Here is a 9,576-nt window from a genome sequence, read left to right as displayed (position 1 = left end):
TGGGGTTTTTGATGATTTTACGCTGCTCTGTTACACGGGTGCGTGATCCCTTGGCTGGCAACTCATCATATTCATCGTACTCGTCCTCATCGGCAACATCGTCGACACCCAGTACCCTTCTCTTCCCATGCATCGCTAAATGGCAGTTCTTATGCAAGGGGTCTTCCACAAAGAAAATCTGGGTAGCATCGCTGGCAAGAATGAATGGGTCCGCGTGATATGCCATCGTTGTCTTGTTAACACATGTCTTCCTGTACTCATTAATCCTTACCTGACCAAGAGGGATCCATGCGCACCTGAATAATGCCACCTTAACTTTCACATAGTCAAGCTCCCAAATTTCTTTGATGATTCCATAGTATACCCTTTTATCAGCTTCATTTACAGTCATGCATTATATTCGAACAGAGTTGTTCTGATACGAGGTCTTCTGATCACGTTCCTCAGTGTAGAACGTGTATCCATTTATGTCATATGCTTGGTACGTCAACACCGTAGGTGATGGCTTTTGTACCAACACGTAGCAATGTCATCGATGGATCCTTGTGCCAAACGATTTTTCAGCCATTCCGCATAGTTCTTAGTGTGCTCCTTCATCTCCACATCTGATGAAGGCACCATTGGTAAGAAGCTTTGGCGTATCTCCGCCAAGTGTTCTCTGCCAATTCTCCGAGTGCAGCCATTTGCGTGCCAGCAAGGACCGACTTACCTTTCAGCCTTCCCTTGTGGTGAGAGAGGCAAACCTATAGGTCTTTGTTTCATGTATTCGGTGCAACACTCAACCACCTCCTCCGCGGTATAACCTTGTAGGATGCTTGCCTCTGGATGGTTTCGGTTCCAACAAAAGCGCTTCAGTATTCCCATGAATCGCTCGAAGGGATACATGTTGCGAAGAAACACAGGGCCACAATACTTTATCTCGTCGACAAGGTGCACAGTGAGATGGACCTTGACATCAAAGAATGACGGTGGGAAAAACATCTCTAGCTTGGACAATATTCTTGCAATATCATGTTGCATATGATCCAACTCTTCAGGATTTACAACTTTTTGCCATAGTTGGTTGAAGAGATCACAGAGGTCAATGAGTGTGTTTTCTTATATCTTTGTCCATCAGATTCCTGATGGCCACCGGGAGGATTTGTGTCAACATTACATGGCAATCATGTGACTTCATGTGTTCCAACTTCATTTTACCTGAGCTCACATCCACGAGACTTCTGATGTTTGCGCAGTAGGAAGAGGGTGTCTTAACTGACAACAAAGAGGTGAAGAACTATGTTGCTTCTTTTGTACTGAAATTGTAACTCTGGCGAGCTTTGATGAATTTGTCATCATCTTCTGCTTCACTCTTGCGTTTTGATTGATCAGCAAGCATATCGAGTCGTGAACCATCACCATCCTTTCTTTTACCTTTAATCTTGAGCAGAGTACCAAGGATGCTTTCACATACGTTCTTCTCTACCTGCATGACATCGATGCAGTGACGTACACGTAGAATCTCCCAGTAAGGTAATTTCCAGAACACCGATTTCTTCTTAAACACTTGACCCTTTGGTGTTTGTTTCACCGTCAAAGGGTGGTTCTTGCCAAGCACAACATTAATTTTTTTAGCCATGTTGTGGACCACCTCCCCGTCATAGGGTCTTGGGCCCGCACCTGTCTCTGCCGTACCATCAAATTCAGCTTTCATCTTTCGGTATGGGTGATTTTTTCGTAAGAACCTACGATGACGCAAATACACTATTTTGCGCGAGTTGGGAAGTCTTCTGCTAGCTGTCCTATCCATGCATGTGACACACCCTACATCTCCCTTTGTTTTCTGCCCCGATGTGTTGCCTAATGCCGGAATATCTTGAATGGTGTGTGATGTCTACTACGCAACCTTCTCCTTGTAGATGTTGTTGGGCCTCCAAGTGCAGAGGTTTGTAGGACAGTAGAAAATTTCCCTCAAGTGGATGACCTAAGGTTTATCAATCCGTGGGAGGCGTAGGATGAAGATGGTCTCTCTCAAGCAACCCTGCAACCAAATAACAAAGAGTCTCTTGTGTCCCCAACACACCCAATACAATGGTAATTTGTATAGGTGCACTAGTTTGGCGAAGAGATGGTGATACAAGTGCAATATGGATGGTAGATATAGGTAATCTGAAAATATAAAAACAGCAAGGTAACAAGTGGTAAAAGTGAGCACAAAAGGTATTGCAATGCATTGAAACAAGGCCTAGGGTTCATACTTTCACTAGTGCAAGTTCTCTCAATAATAATAACATAATTGGATCATATAACTATCCCTCAACATGCAACAAAGAGTCACTCCAAAGTCACTAATAGCGGAGAACAAACGAAGAGATTATGGTAGGGTACGAAACCACCTCAAAGTTATCCTTTCTGATCGATCTATTCAAGAGTCCGTAGTAAAATAACACGAAGCTATTCTTTTCGTTCGATCTATCCTAGAGTTCGTACTAGAATAACACCTTTAAGACACAAATCAACCAAAACCCAAATGTCACCTAGATACTCCAATGTCACCTCAAGTATCCGTGGGTATGATTATACGATATGCATCACACAATCTCAGATTCGTCTATTCAAACCAACACAAAGTACTTCAAAGAGTGCCCCAAAGTTTCTACCGGAGAGTCAAGACGAAAACGTGTGCCAACCCCTATGCATAGGTTCATGGGCGGAACCCGCAAGTTGATCACCAAAACATACATCAAGTGGATCACGTGATATCCCAATGTCACCACAGATAAGCACGAAAAGACATACATCAAGTGTTCTCAAATCCTTAAAGACTCAATCCGATAAAATAACTTCAATGGGAAAACTCAATCCATTACAAGAGAGTAGAGGGGGAGAAACATCATAAGATCCAACTATAATAGCTAAGCTCGCGATACATCAAGATCATGCCGAATCAAGAACACGAGAGAGAGAGAGAGAGAGAGAGAGATCAAACACATAGCTACTAGTGCATACCCTCAGCCCCGAGGGTGAACTACTCCCTCCTCGTCATGGAGAGCACCGGGATGATGAAGATGGCCACCGGTGAGGGACCCCCCCTCCGACAGGGTGGCGGAACAGGGTCCCGATTGGTTTTTTGTGGCTACAGAGGCTTGCGGCGGCGGAACTCCCGATCTATTCTGTTCCTCGATGTTTTTAGGGTATATGGACATATATAGGCGAAAGAAGTCGGTAAGGGGAGCCACGAGGGGCCCACAAGGGTGGGGGCGCGCCTAGGGGGGCAGGCGCGCCTCCCTGCCTTGTGGCCACCTCGTTGTTTCCCTGACGTACACTCCAAGTCTCCTGGATTGCTTCTGTTCCAAAAATAACTCTCTCGAAGGTTTCATTCCGTTTGGACTCTGTTTGATATTCCTTTTCTTCGAAACACTGAAACAAGGGAAAAACAGGAACTGGCACTGGGCTCTGGGTTAATAGGTTAGTCCCAAAAATAATATAAAAGTGTAAAATAAAGCCCATAAACATCCAAAACAGATAATATAATAGCATGGAACAATCAAAAATTATAGATACGTTGGAGACGTATCAGCATCCCCAAGCTTAATTCCTGCTCGTCCTTGAGTAGGTAAATGATAAAAACAGAATTTTTGATGTGGAATGCTAGCTAACATATTTCTCAATGTAATTTTCTTTATTGCGGCAAGAATATTCAGATCCATAAGATTCAAGATAAAAGTTTAATATTGACATGAAAACAATAATACTTCAAGCATACTAACAAAGCAATCATGTCTTCTCAAAATAACATGGCCAAAGAAAGTTATCCCTACAAAATCATATAGTCTGGCTATGCTCTATCTTCATCACACAAAATATTTAAATCATGCACAACCCCGATGACAAGCCAAGCAATTGTTTCATACTTTTGATGTTCTCAAACCTTTTCAATCTTCACGCAATACATGAGCGTGAGCCATGGACATAGCACTATAGGTGGAATGGAATGGTGGTTGTGGAGAAGACAAAAAGGAGAAGATAATCTCACATCAACTAGGCGTATCAACGGGCTATGGAGATGCCCATCAATAGATATCAATGTGAGTGAGTAGGGATTGCCATGCAACGGATGCACTAGAGCTATAAGTGTATGAAAGCTCAAAAAGAAACTAAGTGGGTGTGCATCCAATTTGCTTGCTCACGAAGACCTAGGGCAATTTGAGGAAGCCCATCATTGGAATATACAAGCCAAGTTCTATAATGTAAAATTCCCACTAGTATATGAAAGTGAATCATAGGAGACTCTCTATCATGAAGATCATGGTGCTACTTTGAAGCACAAGTGTGGTAAAAGCATAGTAGCATTGTCCCTTCTCTCTTTTTCTCTCATTTTTTTATTTTTTTATTTGGGCCTTTTCTCCTTTTTTTATGGCCTCTTTTTTGTAGTCCAGAGTCTCATCCCGACTTGTGGGGGAATCATAGTCTCCATCATCCTTTCCTCACTGGAACAATGCTCTAATAATGATGATCATCACACATTTATTTACTTACAACTCAAGAATTACAACTCGATACTTAGAACAAAATATGACTCTATATGAATGCCTCCGGCGGTGTATCGGGATGTGCAATGAATCAAGAGTGACATGTATGAAAGAATTATGAACGGTGGCTTTGCCACAAATACGATGTCAACTACATGATCATGCAATGCAATATGACAACGATGGAGCGTGTCATATTAAACGGAACGGTGGTAAGTTGCATGGCAATATATCTCGGAATGGCTATGGAAATGCCATAATAGGTAGGTATGGTGGCTGTTTTGAGGAAGGTAATGGTGGGTGTATGGCACCGGCGAAAGTTGCGCGGCACAAGAGAGGCTAGCAATGGTGGAAGGGTGAGAGTGCGTATAATACATGGACTCAACATTAGTCATAAAGAACTCACATACTTATTGCAAAAATCTATTAGTTATTGAAACAAAGTACTACGCGCATGCTCCTAGGGGGATAGATTGGTAGGAAAAGACCATCGCTCGTCCCCGACCACCACTCATAAGGAGGACAATCAATAAATAAATCATGCTCCGACTTCATCACATAACGGTTCACCATACGTGCATGCTACGGGAATCACAAACTTTAACACAAGTATCTCTCAAATTCACAACTACTCCACTAGCATGACTCTAATATCACCATCTTCATATCTGAAAACAATCATAAAGAATCAAACTTCTCATAGTATTCAATGCACTTTATATGAAAGTTTTTATTATACCCATCTTGGATGCCCATCATATTAGGACTAATTTCATAACAAAAGCAAATTACCATGCTCTTTTGGACTCTCAAAATAATATAAGTGAAGCATGAGAGATCAAAAATTTCTTCAAAATAAAACCACTGCCATGCTCTAAAAAGATATAAGTGAAGCACTAGAGCAAACGACAAACTACTCCGAAAGATAGAAGTGAAGATCAATGAGTAGCCGAATAATTATGCAACTATGTGAAGACTCTCTAACATTTAAGAATCTAAGATCTTGGGATTTTATTCAAACAGAAAGCAAAGCTAAAGAAAATAAAATGACGCTCCAAGCAAAACACATATCATGTGGTGAATAAAAATATAGCTCCAAGTAAAGTTACCGATGAACGAAGACGAAAGAGGGGATGCCATCCGGGGCATCCCCAAGCTTAGGCTCTTGGTTGTCCTTGAATATTACCTTGGGGTGCCTTGGGCATCCCCAAGCTTAGGCTCTTGCCACTCCTTATTCCATAGTCCATCGAATCTTTACCCAAAACTTGAAAACTTCACAACACAAAACTTAACAGAAAACTCGTAAGCTCCGTTAGCGAAAGAAAACAAAACACCACTTCAAGGTACTGTAATGAACTCATTATTTATTTGTATTGGTGTTAAATCTAGTGTATTCCAACTTCTCTATGGTTTATAAACTATTTTACTAGCCATAGATTCATTAAAATAAGCAAACAACACACGAAAAATAGAATCTGTCAAAAACAGAACAGTCTATAGTAGTCTGTAACTAACGCAAACTTCTGGAACTCAAAAAATTCTACAAAAATAGGAAGACCTAGATAATTTGATTATTGATCAGCTGCAATTGGAATCAGTATTTTATCACGTTCTGGTGATTTTAAACAATTGTTTTCGTGAACAGAAAGTTTCTGGAATTTTCAGCAATATCAAATAACTATCATCCAAGAAGATCCTATAGGTCTTACTTGGCACAAACACTAATTAAAACATAAAACCGCATCTAAACAGAAGCTAGATGGATTATTTATTACTAAACAGGAGAAAAAAGCAAAGAACAAAAATAAAATTGGGTTGCCTCCCAACAAGCGCTTACGTTTAACGCCCCTAGCTAGGCATGATGATTTCAATGATGCTCACATAAAAGATAAGAATTGAAACATAATGGGAGCATCATGAAGAATATGACTAGCACATTTAAGTCTAACCCACTTCCTATGCATAGGGATTTTGTGAGCAAACAACTTATGGGAACAATAATCAACTAGCATAGGAAGGCAAAACAAGCATAACTTCAAAACTTTAAGCACATAGAGAGGAAACTTGGTATTATTGCAATCCTACAAGCATATATTCCTCCCTCATAATAATTTTCAGTAGCATCATGAATGAATTCAACAATATAACCAGCACCTAAAGCATTCTTTTCATGATCTACCTGCATAGAAATTTTACTACTCTCCACATAAGCAAAATTATTCTCTTTCAGAATAGTGGGAGTATCATAAGAGACTCGAATACTATAAATTGTTTCCATATTAAAAGAGTAATGTTCAGAAAAAGGGTAATCATAAGCATGACAAGTTTTATAAATATAATCATCACTACTTTTTATAGCATAAGTATCATCACAATAATCATCATAAGTAGCAACTTTGTTCTCATAATCAATTGAAACCTCTTCCGAAATAGTGGATTAATCACTAAATAAAGTCATGACCTCTCCAAATCCACTTTCATAATTATCACAATAAGATTCAACATCCTCCAAAATAGTGGGATAATTACTTCCTAAAGTTGACACTCTTCCAAACCCACTTTCGTCAATATAATCATCATAAGTAGGAGGCATGCTATCATCATAACAAATTTGCATATCAAAACTTGGGAGGCTAAAAATATCATCTTCATTAAACATAGCATCCCCAAGCTTGGGACAAACATTAATTTCAGCAAATATATTCTCAAATATGTCATCCTCATCAAACATAGCTTCCCCAAGCTTGGGCCTTTTCATATCATAAGCATAATCATTCTCATCATTAATAGTATGGATAGCACCAATAGTATAGCAATTATCATCATCACAATGAGTAGTAGGAGCAACATCATTTGAGAGGGATACCTTTCTACTTTTGCTTCTCCGTCTTTTCTTTTTCTTCTTCACATCATGTGTGGGTTTAACCCTCTTTTTTGAGCTCCTTCTTAATGAGATTGGTTGAATAGAAGGCTCCTCCTCGTTACCTGATTCATCATAAGAAATAATAGGAGGATATTGGGAAGTCTCTTCCCTTTCATTAGTATTCTCTTCATCTTCTATTTGTTTTCTTTTCTTTATTTAATTGGCAATATAAGGATTTTCGATGCAATTCACCGTACAATACATATAAATTTCTTCTAGATCAATATCGAGGAATTTCTCAAGGTTAAATTTTGGAATACCCTCAGTTGCACGTTTCATTTCTTCATAACCCAAAAGCAAACTAAGTTCATTATGATGTGCAAGGGAAATCAAATCATCACAATTTTTGGACATGATTTGATCATGAAACAATTTGCATCGGAGATTTAAATGACCATGTTCATTGCAAAGTTCACAAGTACGGTAAAGATATTTTGAATTTTCAGCACTCACATTTAGCCTTTCTTGCAACCATTTAGTTTCTAAATACTTATGCCTCTTGCAAAATCTATCTTCTCTATTTGGTATGTACTTGCAAACTCTATGCACTCCACAAAAATCGACATGCTTATAAGAGATATTTTCATCATGACTAGTGCAATCATCATTAGTACTATGGATATTCAAAGAGTTCATACTAACAACATTGCAATCATGCTCATCATTCAAAGATTTAGTGCCAAACATTTTATAGACTTCTTATTCTAGCACTTGAGCACATTTTTCCTTCCCATCATTCTCAGGAAAGATATTAAAAAGATGAAGCGTATGAGACAAACTCAATTCCATTTTTTTGTAGTTTTGTTTTATAGACTAAACTAGTGATAAAACAAGAAACAAAAAGATTCGATTGCAAGATCTAAAGATATACCTTCAAGCACTCACCTCCCCGGCAACGGCACCAGAAAAGAGCTTGATGTCTACTACGCAACCTTCTCCTTGTAGACGTTGTTGGGCCTCCAAGTGCAGAGGTCTGAAGGACAGTAGCAAATTTCCCTCAAGTGGATGACCTAAGGTTTATCAATCCGTGGGAGGCGTAGGATGAAGATGGTCTCTCTCAAGCAACCCTACAACCAAATAACAAAGAGTCTCTTGTGTCCCCAACACACCCAATGCAATGGTAATTTGTATAGGTGCACTAGTTCGGCGAAGAGATGGTGATACAAGTGCAATATGGATGGTAGATATAGGTTTTTGTAATCTGAAAATATAAAAACAGCAAGGTAACAAGTGGTAAAAGTGAGCACAAACGGTATTGCAATGCGTTGAAACAAGGCCTAGGGTTCATACTTTCACTAGTGCAAGTTCTCTCAACAATAATAACATAATTGGATCATATAACTATCCCTCAACATGCAACAAAGAGTCACTCCAAAGTCACTAATAGCGGAGAACAAACTAAGAGATTATGGTAGGGTATGAAACCACCTCAAATTTATCCTTTCTGATCGATCCATTCAAGAGTCCGTAGTAAAATAACACGAAGCTATTCTTTCCGTTCGATCTATCCTAGAGTTCGTACTAGAATAACACCCTAAGACACAAATCAACCAAAACCCTAATGTCACCTAGATACTCCAATGTCACCTCAAGTATCCGTGGGTATGATTATACGATATGCATCACACAATCTCAGATTCATCTATTCAAACCAACACAAAGTACTTCAAAGAGTGCCCCAAAGTTTCTACCAGAGAGTCAAGACGAAAACGTGTGCCAACCCCTATGCATAGGTTCATGGGCAGAAACCGCAAGTTGATCACCAAAACATACATCAAGTGGATCACGTGATATCCCAATGTCACCACAGATAAGCACGGCAAGACATACATCAAGTGTTCTCAAATCCTTAAAGACTCAATCCGATAAGATAACTTCAAAGGGAAAACTCCGTCATAAGATCCAACTATAATAGAAAAGCTCGCGATACATCAAGATCGTGCCGAATCAAGAACACGAGAGAGAGAGATCAAACACATAGCTACTGGTAGATACCCTCAGCCCCGAGGGTGAACTACTCCCTCCTCGTCATGGAGAGCGCCGAGATGATGAAGATGGCCACCGGTGAGGGATCCCCCCCTCCGGCAGGGTACCGAAACAGGGTCCCGATTGGTTTTTCGTGGCTACAGAGGCTTGCGGCGG

This window comes from Aegilops tauschii, chromosome 3, assembly GCF_002575655.3.
Source record: "Aegilops tauschii subsp. strangulata cultivar AL8/78 chromosome 3, Aet v6.0, whole genome shotgun sequence".
Lineage (NCBI taxonomy): Eukaryota > Viridiplantae > Streptophyta > Magnoliopsida > Poales > Poaceae > Aegilops > Aegilops tauschii.
This window is presented reverse-complemented; position numbering follows the sequence as displayed.